Source organism: Lactuca sativa, chromosome 3 (genome assembly GCF_002870075.4).
Source record: "Lactuca sativa cultivar Salinas chromosome 3, Lsat_Salinas_v11, whole genome shotgun sequence".
Classification (NCBI taxonomy): domain Eukaryota; kingdom Viridiplantae; phylum Streptophyta; class Magnoliopsida; order Asterales; family Asteraceae; genus Lactuca; species Lactuca sativa.
This window is the reverse complement of record NC_056625.2, coordinates 46,560,295-46,576,300: the sequence shown is the minus strand read 5'-3', so window position 1 is coordinate 46,576,300 and position 16,006 is coordinate 46,560,295.

Sequence of the window (16,006 nt, the reverse complement as noted above, 5' to 3'; positions counted from 1 at the left end):
TTGCTCCATGATGAAAGATTTTTTTAACTTTAAGAGAATTGTAGACCTCTCTCATTTGTTGGTGGGAACCGGGAAGGACATCTCTTTTCCTTTGGTATATAGATTATTAAAACTAGATTTGGTTTTGCCCGTCGCAACCGCAACTGTTGAACAGTGTTTTTTTGCAATGAAGTTCCTCAAGACCGATTTATGTAATAGAATAGGTGACGATTTTATGAATGTTGCTTTGATTTGTTGGGTAGAAAAAGAAGCACTAGAGAATGTTAAGACTAAAAATGTAATTACTCGCTTTCGTAAAATGAAAGATCGAAAAGGTGAACTTTAAAATTTAATTTTGTTATGGAACTTGAACTTTATATCTAATGAAATTGCGGTTTTTTTCCTTATTCTATATTACACAAAAAAAAAAATTGGGATGCCCCTTAAGTTTGACCCTGGCTCCGCGACTGTTTGTCGGTTTGACAACCGGGTTGAATGTCTCATCACAATCTACTCATTGACGTTGAAATGACCATCAGCAGCCAAACAGGTCTTGTATCCGGATAGAGAACCAATTGCATGAATTTCTCATTGTTTAATGCTCCAAACGGCCCTTGGCCGGGACCGTAGCTCGTAGCAACCAAACAGGCCTCGAGTGCATAGGCGATTTGCTGATGTTTGATACCCAAATTTCACCATAAAAGTCACCAAAATTTATTTTGCCTAATTTTCACACAATTTCTATTTTTATTTTATTCTATTGTAGTGATAGATTATGTGTTTTCATTACTTTCTGAATATTCTACTTTTATTCTACTTTTATTCAGTATCTTAATTAGGGGATTTTAAATGTCAATTTTAGTTGTTCTAAAGAAATCTATAACTTAATTATATTAAACAAGAATGTATTAAAAGTGTATAATTAAAAAACGTAATCATATTTTTTAGGTTGTGAGGAGCGTGAAGTCGGTTCCCAAAATGCATATATAACAGCCAAACATTTGAATTGATTTTAAAAGTAAAATCGCTTTGTAATTTGAATGCTTATAATCGAAAGTCAAAGTCAACCCTTTATCTACAAACTAGTCCTAGGACTTGGTATACGGCGCCAGGAAATTAAGCACATATATTTGTAAAAAATATTTTCAATTTATGTTAGAGAAAAATATACTTTTAATGAGATACGTTTTTTTTATAAGTTTGATAATTATTATAAAAACGTGTGTAGTTCAAACTTTAGCAAAGATTTCAATCAGAAAGTTAAAAGAAAACGGCTAAAAATCTGAAAATATGTAATGAATTTGTTCACTGCTTCATTGGTTTTTAGAATGCGAATTTAGTACCCTATAGGGAAATAGTCAACACGCCATATATCTTCAACGTTGCACCTGTATACCCTAAAATAGAATCAGTTGAACACCATCCTCCTTCCCGCATTTTTCAAACACCTTTGAATTGATCACCATCCTCCTTCCGAGGTTTTTCAAACACCTTAATTTGAACCGATCACATTTTTTATAACCCCATTTGAAGTCAACTATATGCTCTCTGCTCTATATAAATACGCCACTACCATTGATCAAATTAACTCACCAAATTAACTAATAACTAAACATGAAGAAGTGTCAACTTAGTTCTTCAGTTTTGCTCATGGTTGTAACTTTCTTGTTTTCTGTTTCATGGGCAACGTCCTTATCATCCTCAAGTTCTGGCTATCTAATAAGCTGCCTATTGTCCAACTCCAACAATGTCAGTACCATCTCTCAACTAATTTTCAGCCCTGTTGTAACGACCGAAAAATTCCAACCAATTTAAACTTTTCAAAAACAACCCGATTTCATTAAATTATTACAAAAAGGTTTTCAATACAATTAATTTAGAGTATTCCCAGAATCACATCACAACATAATCATGAGGAGCGGTACGATCACGTCTTCGCCTTGCCACGGTCTCCTGAAGAACCTGAAAAAAAAAAACATTAAACCACAACTGTAAGCCCGAAAGCTTAGTGAGATATCCCCAAAATACCAACCACATATACCATATACGCATAACATGCCATAACATATCCGATCACATAACAGCCATGCACTTCAGGTCTACTGTGTGACTGGTCCGCCACTCCGGCCAACAGTCCACCTGGTCCACCCTCCGAGTCAAGCCATATACATCGAGTCTGCAGTGTGATTGGTCCGCCCGCAACGGGCCTTCAATCCACCAGGTCCACTCTCTGAGTCTACAGTATGACTGGTCCGCCCGCACCGGGCCTTCAGTCGGCCTGGTCCACTCTCCAAGCCTCGGTACATCTGGTCCGCCCTCTTGGGGCCTACAGCCTATCCGGACCGCTCGCTGGGCCTTCGGGATAACCGGTCCGCCCAAGGTATTTTGGCCTACAACACAAAGCAGGACCCGCCTCAACCCAACTCCAGTCCAAACAACCATGTGCACATAAACATACAATCATATAACAATTCACAGTCAACAAGCCGATCAAGCAGATCACATAACATATCATCATCCTACCAAGATACCGACCTAACCGGTCACTAGCATAGCATCACCCTACATAACAAGATACCGACCTCAACCAGGTCTCTAGCATAACATCACCCTACATAACAGGATACCGACCTCAACCAGGTCTCTAACATATACCATCCTAACTACCAGGATGCAAACATAACAAAGCAATAACATAACAACAAATACCCGGATCTCAATCCGATAAAGGGCCGGCCTTGGTGCCTTAGACCCTGTTGATATAGTGAGGATAACTCACCTCGCACTGCCGAAACTCTGAACTGAAGAAGCAGATTCTCGAATCACCGCCTTACCGAAAATCCCGAACTAGCCAACATAGCACAAATAATCATTAGGCCAAATACAAAACTCTTTCAAGGGTAAATTGACCATTTTACCCTTAACTCAATCCGGCCCAACACTAGGTAAGCTCCCAAGCCCATCAATGGCCAAAAGTCCAAAAGTCCGAAGCAAAACCCACTATTGGCCCAATTTACTAAATTGGGCCCACCTCACCAAACGGGCCTAGACCCATGATCCATAACAACCAATGGGCCCACAACACTCTATCCATAATGTCCAGTCACGGACCAAAATCCAGCAGCCCAAATAACAGCCCAATCCCTAAGGCCCAAAATGAAAAACCCAATAGAGGGAGTACGCTAGGCGTACACGCTGACTCGTAACTGGGGATCGGGGCACTGACCCGCTACGCGGGGCGTACTACCAAGTTACGCAGGGCGTAACTTCGCTACTCATTGAGTCCTCATAACTTCTTAATGGCTTAAGCTCTTAAGCCCAAACTTCAGATCCCTAGGCCAAATATGCCTAAGATTCATAAAGTCTCAAACTTTGTCACTTGGGACGTCCATAAAGCTCTTAATCCAAGGTCTTAATCCATTAAGACCCACTTATCTCACACATAGAACAACCTCAACCCTTGGGACCTCATTTTTCTCACTCAAGACCTCTCTTAAGGTCTGAAAGGACAGATAATCTTGACCAACTCGACACATGCAACAAGATGAGGACTTTTGGGACAAGAATGGTGTCAAAGCTTCACATCACATAGATCTACACAATATGAATGTCAAGCAAGAAGCTTTATACCTCAAATAGGCTCCAAAGGATGATGTCTTCCCAGATCTATAAGCTCCAGCTATTCCTCTCCTTCTTTGACAACTTCTCGTTTCCTCCTTTATGCTCTCCTTTGCTAATCCAAGCTTTCCATGACCAAACACACCCAACCAAGGAGGTAGGACGACTATCTTAGGGTTTCTGAGGTTAAGAGAGTGATTATGGAGGCTAAGGAGGAAGCCTTTATGTTCTTTATATAGTGGTTGCCTTAAAATTAGGGTTTTGGGGATTCTGAGAGTACGCTGGGTGTACTCACACAAACACCCGCGTTTCTTTCGTCCACGACGTTGGGTGTACGTCTAGCTTACGCTGGGCGTACCCAGCATAACCTATTTTCCATGCATGGTCTTTCCTTTCCACTTTTCCCATAAAAGGACCAACATTACCCCTTCTCTTAAATCTCAGGGACTCATTCATAAATACTTTAAGAACGGGGCGTTACAATTCTCCCCCACTTAAATTAGGCTTCACCCTCGAAGCCTGTGACAACTCGACTCCAGAACTTCTCCCGCAACGCACCACCTGGCATTAACCAGACCAGGTTCCTCAAGACACAACCATCAAAACCCGAAACTCACTTTCTCCTTTCTTGCGGTGTCCTGACCACTGTCTCAAGCCGGCCACCGGCTTTACCCTCTAATAACCACACCTATCAGGCTCCACACTTATCAACCGAGTACCACTCGATGGCCCTTTTCTCGATCCTGATCACAACAAACACTTGACTTTTACCAGCTAGATATAACCCTGAACCACCGGGTTCCCGATCCGAGTCCAACTCTATCTATCCCATGCTGGCAGAATGACACATTCTTCAGTCTCAGAGCAACTCCCATGAGTTCTCCTCTCGCAATCGCATGCACATGTTGCACTAGCTCTAGCACCCTCGGGTTAATAAAACCCGTCACACTGACGACACCTCCAAACATCCCCCAGGATGAATCACCACTACATACACGATTCTTTGATCAGAATCAAACTGGGAAACCAAAACTCCATCCCTATACCCCTTCCGATCCTCTTGGCTCTACACCCGCGGAATCCCTTCCGCGACCTCAGCAGACATCCCATCCGGATGTGATTCCATACCACTGCCGCAATCATGCTGCTCAAAGACCTTAATTGGATCACTCCAATTATAACTCCGCACTACCACTTTCACTTCCGTGAACTTACACTCCCTCTCGGAGCTACATTCCTCTCTCTTTCCTTACCAAGGAAATCCACTTGACCGCCTTGTCACTACGACAAGTGCCACAGTGCTCGCCCAACGCTACACCACTCCTTTATGGCATAACCGCTATCCATGCAACACACATGCTCTGAATCAGCACCGCAAGGACTCTCGAGTCCATGCACCATCTCCACAAATCAAGATCAATATCCGGGGCCAGACCCTCTAATGCTAACTCATCGCAACATACTCAATCCATTCCCTCGAACCGATCGGACAATAGCTGCAGAGTCTTCAGCATGACTGGACTGCCTCACCAGGCCTTCAACCGATCTGGACCACTCTCAGAACCTTCAGCCAATCTGGACCGCCCTCTAGGGCCTTCAGTCTGGCTGGACCGCCTCCGAGCCTTCGGCCTGACTGGTACGCCTACCGGCCTCCAGTCTATCCGGACCGCTCAACTAGCATTCAACTTTCCGAGTTATCTCTCTGGGAAATCCTCCCATGCATACTGTTCTAGCCTTCTAGGGGTTCCGAACTCTATTTCCATCACACAAACTCAATCCCGGCCTGATCCCAGGCCCTCCACAAATCAAGTACCCTTGGTTTGTATCCTACCCCGCATGCCTGCCACTTACTCATACCAGCCTACGCTCTTGGCTGTCAGAACACTGCTGAATCCCAAACAGCTAAACAACCTCGCATGCTCATCGATCTTCCGGAGAATTTTCCAATTCTCCCCCACTTATAGCACTGATTATCAATCACCGGTCGCCATCACCGACCTCCCTCAACAACCTTACACAACACAAACACTTACACGCGAACTGTGTCCCGCAAGCACAATCAACCTTCACAAAATCACATATCAACACCGATCATCCCGAGCTCGAAAGAAACTCAATCTGCAGCTAACCACCCCTCAGAATGCAGATGCTACCCAACCTTCAAACCAGACGCAAGATTTCCACTAATAATCCCCATGAATGATAACCAACGAAATTCCCATCACTAACCCATAGCCATACCATAACCCTCAAAGAACAAAGAATACCATACCGAAAACCACACAATGAGACTAGCAGATAACAATACTCCGCAATAAACACAAGATAACAAGACATCAAGAAAGAAACATACCCGCAGCTGCATCCGACACTGCTCTGACCTCCTTTGCTGTAAGCTGAAAAGCACGACCCTGAGCCCTTGGGGGCTCCGCTCCACCCTGACCTCCACCCGTGATCCTCAAAGTGGCCGGTGCTGGAGCCTGCACCGGTCCTGCAGCAAGCTGTGGATAGTTGACCCTCAAGTGCCCAACTTGATGACAATGATAACAAATCCTCAAATCCCGAACCGGCGCTGACTACCGACAATCCCTCGCATAGTGCCCCTCCTTCCCACACTTGCGGCATGCACCACCGGACCTACAAACTCTTGTGTGACCGCTCCCACACTTCCCACAAGCGTGGCTACTCTGATCTCCCACCCTAGAATCAACGGTCTTGGACCGTTTCGACGCCGGATGCGACTGCACCGGAGCCTGCCTCAGCTCACGCAACTACAACTCAATCTCTAACTGACGCCGCCTGGCGGCCTTCTGCAACTCCAACAAAGTCTCGCACCTCTGCATAGACACAAACTGTCTGATATCTCTCTTGAGCATACTCAAATATTGGGACATCTGAGCCTGCTCCGAAGCGAACTCGGGGCAAAACATTGCCCTCTCAGTGAACATCCTGGTGATCTCAGTCACCGACTCTGAACCCTGCTTCAGCTCAAGGAACTCCTGAGCCAATCTCTCTCTCTCTCTCTCTCTCTCAACCTGCGGAACATAACGAGTGTTGAACATCTCTCTGAATTGATCCCATGAAACTGCAACCCTCTGCGCATCCGAATATGACCCCGTGGTCAATCTCCACCAATCCTTCGCCTCGAGTCTCAACAGGTTCAGAGCACACCTCACCCTCTGATCAGCAGGGCATGAACACGTGAAGAAACACCCCTCCACGTCCGATAACCATCTCATAGCAACAATCGGGTCATGAACTCCATCAAAGGTAGGAGGCTTCGTATTATTGAAGTCCCGATACTGAAAACCCCGACCAGCTCCTCCCCTACCGCTGCTACAGTACCTGTAGCTGCCGCGGCAGCCGTCTCTGTGAGAGCTGCATAGTGCTCATCAAAATACTTAACCATGGCGATCTTGATCGACCCAAACAGTTCCGGCAACTCAGCCTGGAACAACGCAGCAACCTCATCATGCAGGATCTCACGAATCCTCGCATCCAACTCGCACGTGCTCATCTGACCAATAACCTCGAGCGGTACTGACCTGCCCGAAACTCCCTCTCCTGCTCCCGATCCTGACCCAGATCCACTCCCAACATGCCTCAGAATCTCCATACTGAAAAACACAGCAAAATCTCAGACACTTTCCACTAACCCGGGAACCAACTCTCAGCCCAACCCTAGAGGTTGTGGCTTACTTGATACACGTATGGGTCCTATGCTTTCAGTAGTACGGGCCCATACTACCTTCCACACCTACCCATATTTATATCAATTATCACCACAACACCCTAGTGAAGAACAACATAACAAGAACTCAACCCTCACTCCTAGAGGAACACTGGAAATCTCTCACAGAAGAATCCCTAGGCTAGCAGGCATCATAAAACAGACAACATTATCATGAAATCCTGAAGATCCCTAGCCTAGCACTAGCATGCTGTTCTATCAAAGCTCAAAACAAATAACATGTATGGTATTTTGGGGTTACTTACTGGCTCCGGCTGATCGTACCTCCGCGTCCTCTTTTTTCTCATTTTGAAAACCATTTAAAATTCTATTTTAAAAAAAAACTCTCCCTGATTTGAGACTGGAGTCACACAAGTGTTCCTCCAATTCACTCAAACCAAGGCTCTGATACCAACTTGTAATGACCGAAAAATTCCAACCAATTTAAACTTTTCAAAAACAACCCGATTTCATTAAATTATTACAAAAAGGTTTTCAATACAATTAATTTAGAGTATTCCCAGAATCATATCACAACATAATCATGAGGAGCGGTATGATCACGCCTTCGCCTTGCCACGGTCTCCTGAAGAACCTGAAAAAAACATTAAACCACAACTGTAAGCCCGAAAGCTTAGTGAGATATCCCCAAAATACCAACCACATATACCATATATGCATAACATGCCATAACATATCCGATCACAGAACAGCCATGCACTTCGGGTCTACTGTGTGACTGGTCCGCCGCTCCGGCCAACAGTCCACCTGGTCCACCCTCCGAGTCTAGCCATATACATCGAGTCTGCAGTGTGATTGGTCCGCCCGCACAAGGCCTTCAATCCACCTGGTCCACTCTTTGAGTCTATAGTATGACTGGTCCGCCCGCACCGGGCCTTCAGTCGGCCTGGTCCACTCTCCGAGCCTCGGCACGTCTGGTCCGCCCTCTTGGGGCCTACAGCCTATACGGACCGCTCGCTGGGCCTTCGGGACAACCGGTCTGCCCAGGGTATCTTGGCCTACAGCACAAAGCAGGACCCGCCTCAACCCAACTCCAGTCCAAACAACCATGTGCACATAAACATACAATCATATAACAATTCACAGTCAACAAGCCGATCAAGCAGATCACATAACATATCATCATCCTACCAGGATACCGACCTAACCGGTCACTAGCATAGCATCACCCTACATAACAAGATACCGACCTCAACCAGGTCTCTAGCATAACACCACCCACATAACAGGATACCGACCTCAACCGGGTCTCTAACATATACCATCCTAACTACCAGGATGCAAACATAACAAAGCAATAACATAACAACAAATACCCGAATCTCAATCCGATAAAGGGCCGGCCTTAGTGCCTTAGACCCTGTTGATATAGTGAGGATAACTCACCTCGCACTGCCGAAACTCTGAACTGAAGAAGCAGATTCTCGAATCACCGCCTTACCGAAAATCCCGAACTAGCCAACATAGCACAAATAATCATTAGGCCAAATACAAAACTCTTTCAAGGGTAAATTGACCATTTTACCCTTAACTCAATCCGGCCCAACACTAGGCAAGCTCCAAAGCCCACCAATGGCCCAAAGTTCAAAAGTCCGAAGCAAAGCCCACTTTTAGCCCAATTTACTAAATTGGGCCCACCTCACCAAACGGGCCTAGACCCATGATCCATAACGACCAATGGCCCCACAACACTCTATACATAATGTCCAGTCACGGCCCAAATTCCAGCAGCCCAAATAACAGCCCAATCCCTAAGGCCCAAAATGAAAAACCTAACAAAGGGAGTACGCTGGGCGTACACGCTGACTCGCAACTGGGGATCGGGGCACTGACCCGCTATGCGGGGCGTAACTTCGCTACTCATTGAGTCCTCATAACTTCTTAATGGCTTAAGCTCTTAAGCCCAAACTTCAGATCCCTAGGCCAAATATGCCTAAGATTCATAAAGTCTCAAACTTTGTCACTTGGGACGTCCATAAAGCTCTTAATCCAAGGTCTTAATCCATTAAGACCCACTTATCTCACACATAGAACAACCTCAGCCCTTGGGACCTCATTTTTCTCACTCAAGACCTCTCTTAAGGTATGAAAGGACAAATAATCTTGACCGACTCGAAACATGCAACAAGATGAGGACTTTTGGGACAAGAATGGTGTCAAAGCTTCACAACACATAGATCTACACAATATGAATGTCAAGTAAGAAGCTTTATACCTCAAATCGGCTCCAAAGGATGATGTCTTCCCAGATCTATAACCTCCAGCCGTTCCTCTCCTTCTTTGACAACTTCTCCTTTCCTCCTTTATGCTCTCCTTTGCTAATCCAAGCTTTCCAAGACCAAAAACACCCAACCAAGGAGGTGGGACGACTATGTTAGGGTTTCTGAGGTTAAGAGAGTGATTATGGAGGCTAAGGAGGAAGCCTTTATGTTCTTTATATAGTGGTTGCCTTAAAATTAGGGTTTTGGGGATTCTGAGAGTACGCTGGGCGTACCACTAGTACGCTAGGCATACTCACACAAACACCCGCATTTCCTTCCTCCACTACGCTGGGCGTACGTCCAGCTTACGCTGGGCGTACCCAGCATAACCTCTTTTCCATGCATGGTCTTTCCTTTCCACTTTTTCCATAAAAGGACCAACAATACCCCTTCTCTTAAATCTCAGGGACTCATTCATAAATACTTTCAGAACGGGGCGTTACACCTGTCAATGCTTCCTTCCTACCCATTTGGCAAGTGGCAGTTCAAAACACCTGGTTCCTTAAGCCCTCCACGCCTAGACCATCAGTGATCGTGACACCTATGGATGAAATCCTTATAAAAACATGTGTATACACTACAAGAAACCTTGGAATTACCGGCGACGCCTTTAGCAGCGACATGTAATTGACGCGTTACATGTCGCCGCTATTGCTAGGTATTGCCGCTAATGCTTTGTACAACGATCTGCGTCATTTTAACCCCAACTGTCTGATTTCTTTTCAATCCAACGACTGTAGAGGAAAGCGAAAAGACGCGCTGACTTTTCCCTCCACTTGTCGCCGCTATTGCCCTAGTGTCGCCGCTATTGCCCTAGCGTCGCCGCTATTGCCCTAGCGTTGCCGCTATTGCCGGTCGCCACTAATGCTTTACGCAGTTATCCCTTCCCAGTTAACCTTTCTACCATTTTTTTTTCTGCACTACCCTTTCTTTCTCTTATTTTTCTCTCTGTCTTTCTTCAATCTCGCGAATTTTTTCCAACTTGGTGGACTAGGAATTGCTTGTTGGACCGGTGCTAGCCCCTCCTTCCCCCAAGACCGCCACAGCCCCAAAAACCGGCGACCTTTAGCTACATTCCGAAATTGCCCCCAATCAAGGTCAAATTCCTCCTCTTTTTTATGAGTTTTTTGTTTTGGTGTTCATTTAGATGATAAATTGTGAGTAATTTTCAATTTTGTTGAGTGATGATGTTATTATTTTGAGATATGAAGTGGTTGTGCATTTTGTTGGATTGTATGCATTATGTTGGATTGTGTGTTTTTTCAGATTTGCGGGAATTTTATTATGCATTTTGTGTATGTTTTGTAATTTATGTTTAGATTACATTGGTTTAAAAATGAAATTTGGCATGAATATATACATTTGTTGGATTGTAATTTTTGTTTATACCACATTGCCTTAAAATGAAAATTAGATGTATAAATTTGTACGAAGTTGGATGAAATTGGATGTATACATTTGGCTTAATTGTATGAAATTGGATGAAATTGGAATATGTAAAGTGGATGAAATTGGAATATGCAAATTGTATGAAATTGGATGTATACATTTGGCTTAATTGTATGAAATTGGAATATGCAAATTGGATGTATACATTGGCTTAATTAGGTTATTAATAGCAACTTACTTCTAGTAATGTATTGTATATGGTTTCAAAGTGCTTAATTTTGTTAGTGACTTAATGTTTGGCTTTAATTGGATGAAATTGGCTTTATTGTAATTTATGTATACATCTGGCTTAATTGTATGAAATTGGAATATGCAAATTGGATGTATACATTTGGCTTAATTTAAAAAAAACATTAAAAAATAATAAATTAATTGTAAAATCAACTTAAAGTAGTTTTAAAATCAAGTTAATTAGAAAATAAAATTAATTTACCTCTAGAATCAAATTAAGTTACCTTTACAAAATCAAATTAAATCAATTATAAAACCAACTTAATAGCAACATACTTTTAGTGACTTAATGTTGGTCATTACAACTTTAGCTTTAATTAGGTTATTAATACCAACGTACTTCTAGTAATTTTAATTTAATTATAGAATACAATTAAATTAATTTAAAAAAACATTAAAATAATAATAAATTAATTGTAATATGAACTTAAAGTAGTTTTAAAATCAAGTTAATCTTAATATTAAAATAAAATAAAATTACTTTAAAAAATTAAACTAATAACAAAAAATAAAATATTAAATTAATTAGAAAATAAAATAAATTTACCTTTATAATCAAATTAATGTTAATATTAAAATAAAATAAAATTACTTTTTTAATTAATTATAAAATCAACTTAAAGTAGTTTTAAAATCAAGTTAATGTTAATATTAAAATAAAATAAAATTACTTTAAAAAAATAAACTAATAACAAAAAATAAAATATTAAATTAATTAGAAAATAACATACTTTTAGTGACTTAATGTTGGTCATTACAACTTTAGCTTTAATTAGGTTATTAATAGCAACGTATTTTAGCTTTAATTAGGTTATCCCGTGTTGGAATACTTTTTGAATCATCAACTTTATGAATACTCTACTTGATTTTTGTTTCCCGTAAAGTAAACCTTAAACACTAAATTATGTTTCAGTTGCATCATGTCTATTGATAAAAGTTGGAGTACTAATCCACATCGTCAATCTCCTGAGTTCCAACTAGGATTCGACGCTTTTGTCGAGAGATCCATGTTACACCGAGATTGTAAAGGTGAAACCAGATTTCCATGTGAGAAATGTGATAATCGTTACTTCATGAGTCCCAAAGCAATGAGACGTCATGTTCGTATATATGGTTTCAGTCAATCATACAAAACATGGATATATCACGGTGAATCTTTAATCCCTCCGGTTGTAGATGCCGTATCGCCAACGAGATGGCTGATGTTATTGACGATGTTATGTGGGAGTCAAGAGAAAATGATATAAACCTCGATGAAGGAACATCGAATACAGGGGGTAGTGGTGTCGATGATCATTTTGAAGAGTTGTTAGAGGCAGTCGAAACCAAGTTATATCCTGGTTGTACGTTTTCATTCCTTGATTTTTTAGCAAAGCTGATGCATATGAGGTCAACAACAAATGGACTGACAGTTCATTTGATCAACGCCTTGAGTTGTTGCATTCGGCATTTCCACCAGACAACAAGGTTCCCCGTTCATATTATTTAGCAAAAAAGAAACTGAAGAAGTTAGGTTTTGGAGTACGAGTCAATTCATGTGTGCAAAAATGATTGTTTTCTCTTCTGGAAGGAACACAAGTCATTGCAAGTTTGTCCCATTTGTAAAGAGAGTTGGTGGATTGATAAAAACACTAAGGGTAAGAAAGTGGCTCATAAGGTGTTACAGTACTTTCCAGTGGCCCCTAGACTACGCCGTTTGTATTGTTCACGATACACTTCCAAAAATATGATATGGCATAGTACTGGGAGATCAGAAGATGGTGTGATGCGTCATCCCGTTGATGGAGAGTCTTGGCAAAAATTTGATGTAGATTACCCTGACTTCTCGAGTGAACCTCGCAACGTACGACTAGGGCTGGCAACTGATGGCTTTAATCCATTTGGTAACATGTGTAATCTGCATAGTACGTGGTCGGATGTACTCACCACTTACAGTCTGCCACCATGGCTTTGTATGAAAGAGTCATCATTCATGTTGGCTTTGTTGCTTCCCAGCCCTAAGCGTCTGGAAAGGACATAGATGTTTTCCTTAGGCCGTTATTGGAAGAGCTTAAGTTTTTATGGCAATCAGGCGTACGCATTAAAGATGCATCGACAAACACATTCTTCACAATGAAAGCTATGTTGTTTTGGGCAATAAAAGACTTTCCGGCTCGTAGTAGTTTATCGGGCTGGAGCGGACAAGGGTATAAAGCATGCCCGACTTGCAATAAAGACACTCCATCGTACCGTGCAGTAAATAAATTCGTTTATATCAGTCATCGTTGGTTCTTAGATGTTGAGGATCCATTAAGAATGAGTTTGAAATTTAATGGGCAACCAGAGACAAGACCCGCTCCGAGACACTTTACTAATGAAGACATACAAGAGCAACTAGGTCGTCTAATACTTCGTAAACAGGGTAAACTTCCTAACACTCTCAAAGAAAACATGGATTGGCAAGGATTCGAGTTGAACTGGTCGAAACGTAGCATATTTTTCGAGCTCGAGTATTGGTCTTCTCTGCAGCTGAAGCACAACATAGATTTGATGCATGTCGAGAAAAATGTGGGTGAGAGTCTTTTGGGTACTTCTACGATGAATGATAAGAGTAAAGACACATCAAATGCACGTGAGGACTTGAAAAATCTGAATATCCGGCATAATCAATGGTTGCAAAAAAAGGGTAACAAGTTCACTAGACCACATGCAAGCTACTCATTCAAGAAACCTGACCGCAAAATCTTGTGTCAATTTATAAGAGATGTTAAATTTCCTGATGGGTTTGGATCGAACATCAGTAAGAAAGTGGTGGATAATGATACTAAAATTATTGGGTTGAAATCTCATGACTATCACATTCTTATGCAACGTTTGATACCGATTGGAGTTAGAGCGTTATTGGACAAAGAAACTTCTACACCAATTGTAGATCTTTGTATGTTTTTCAAGCAAATTTGCTCCAGAACACTAAAGGTGGAGGATATGAGGAAAGCAAAAGAAGACATTATTAGAGTCTTGTGCAAGTTAGAGTTGATTTATCCACCAACGTTTTTCGACATTATGATTCATTTAGCTTTGCATTTACCTAATGAAGCGATTGCCGGAGGCCCGGTATGTATGAGATGGATGTATCCATTTGAAAGGTATATGAAACAACTAAAAAGCTATGTCAGAAATAAGGCGAGGCCGGAAGGTTGTATAGCTGAAGGTTATATTGCTGATGAAGCTTTGACATTTTGTTAGATGTACCTTCAAGATGTCAATCGCCTTAAAATAAACGAAGACGTTGTCATTGAAAAAAAAAAATTTTGGATGTTTAAGTCTAAGTGTCGACCGACGAGCGCAACGCAAATCAAACATCTTGATATAACGGAGAAACATAATGTAGAATGGTTTGTATTGAATAGTTGTCAAAAAGTCAGACAATACATCGAGTAAGTGTTCTTACTTTTAATTATCTTTCATTATTTATTGTTACTTTTTTCCATTCATCAATTATATATATATATATATATATATATATATATATATATATATATATATATATATATATATATATATATATATTCATCAATATAGAAAATTCAAATCTGAACATCTTGAAAGTGACGAAAAGACCGAATTTCCCAACTGGTTTCTTAAAAAGGTAATAATAATTAACAAACAAATATCTTTCATAAATTTAACGAATCAAGAATATATAACATCAACATATGTTTAATAGGTTTATCAGATGGAAAAAGAAAACACTCCTGAATTCCACAAAGAGTTGTCAGCCCTTTCAATGGGTTCACAAATGGATGTTTATACTTACACTGCGTGCATAGTCAACGGTGTTAGGTTTATGGTACTTAGTCGTAATGCACAACGCAAAACGCAAAACTCCGGGGTTCTAGCGGTTGGTGAGAATGGAGAGAAATATTATGGCCAGTTAGAAGAGATTATGGAGGTGCAATATCCATATGATTATTCGACTGTAATATTTCGGTGCAAGTGGTTCAATACGGGAGATATTCCTGATGATAATTTCATAAGTATCGACACAGAAAAAGAAGCATACCAAGATGATCAACTCATATATGCTTCGCAAGCCAAATAAGTGTTGTACATCCGCGAGCCTATTAATCATCGAAGAAACCAAAACAACAACCCTCGTTGTGTCGTCGAGTATGTTAATCATCGAAATATTTGGGATCTACCATCCGACAATGCTCGTGTCCAAAATGCTTACAGTGACTTTGTCCAAGATGTCGACAATGTGGAGGCCGAAAATGTTGACATAGTTCAAAACAACTCCTCATCTGGAGCTAGAATTTTTATCGACTTCTCACAATAATTTCAAAGCAATGTTGACGTAGCTCAAAACAATGATGATTATGACGATGAAGACGAGACTGAAGTACCTCCGCCAATGGGTAGAATCGATAATGTTTCCGATGAAGAGACTGATTATGATGATGGCGATTCTGATTATGATACGGATAAAGAAGACACTGAAGTATATGATGAAGATTCTGATTAAAAAAATCAAATTTCTTTTTTAATAGAAACTTTATTTGAAATGTACCTTTAATTCATATTGTTTGTCTAACTTTTATTTATGTTGTTTGTCTATATTGTATATCTTAAAATTTCGCAGGGTAACTAACTTTTATTCATATTGCATTTCTATATTATACATCTTGTAATTTACATGCTGCAGATGAGGGTTACTTGGGAGATACTCTTGGCCATG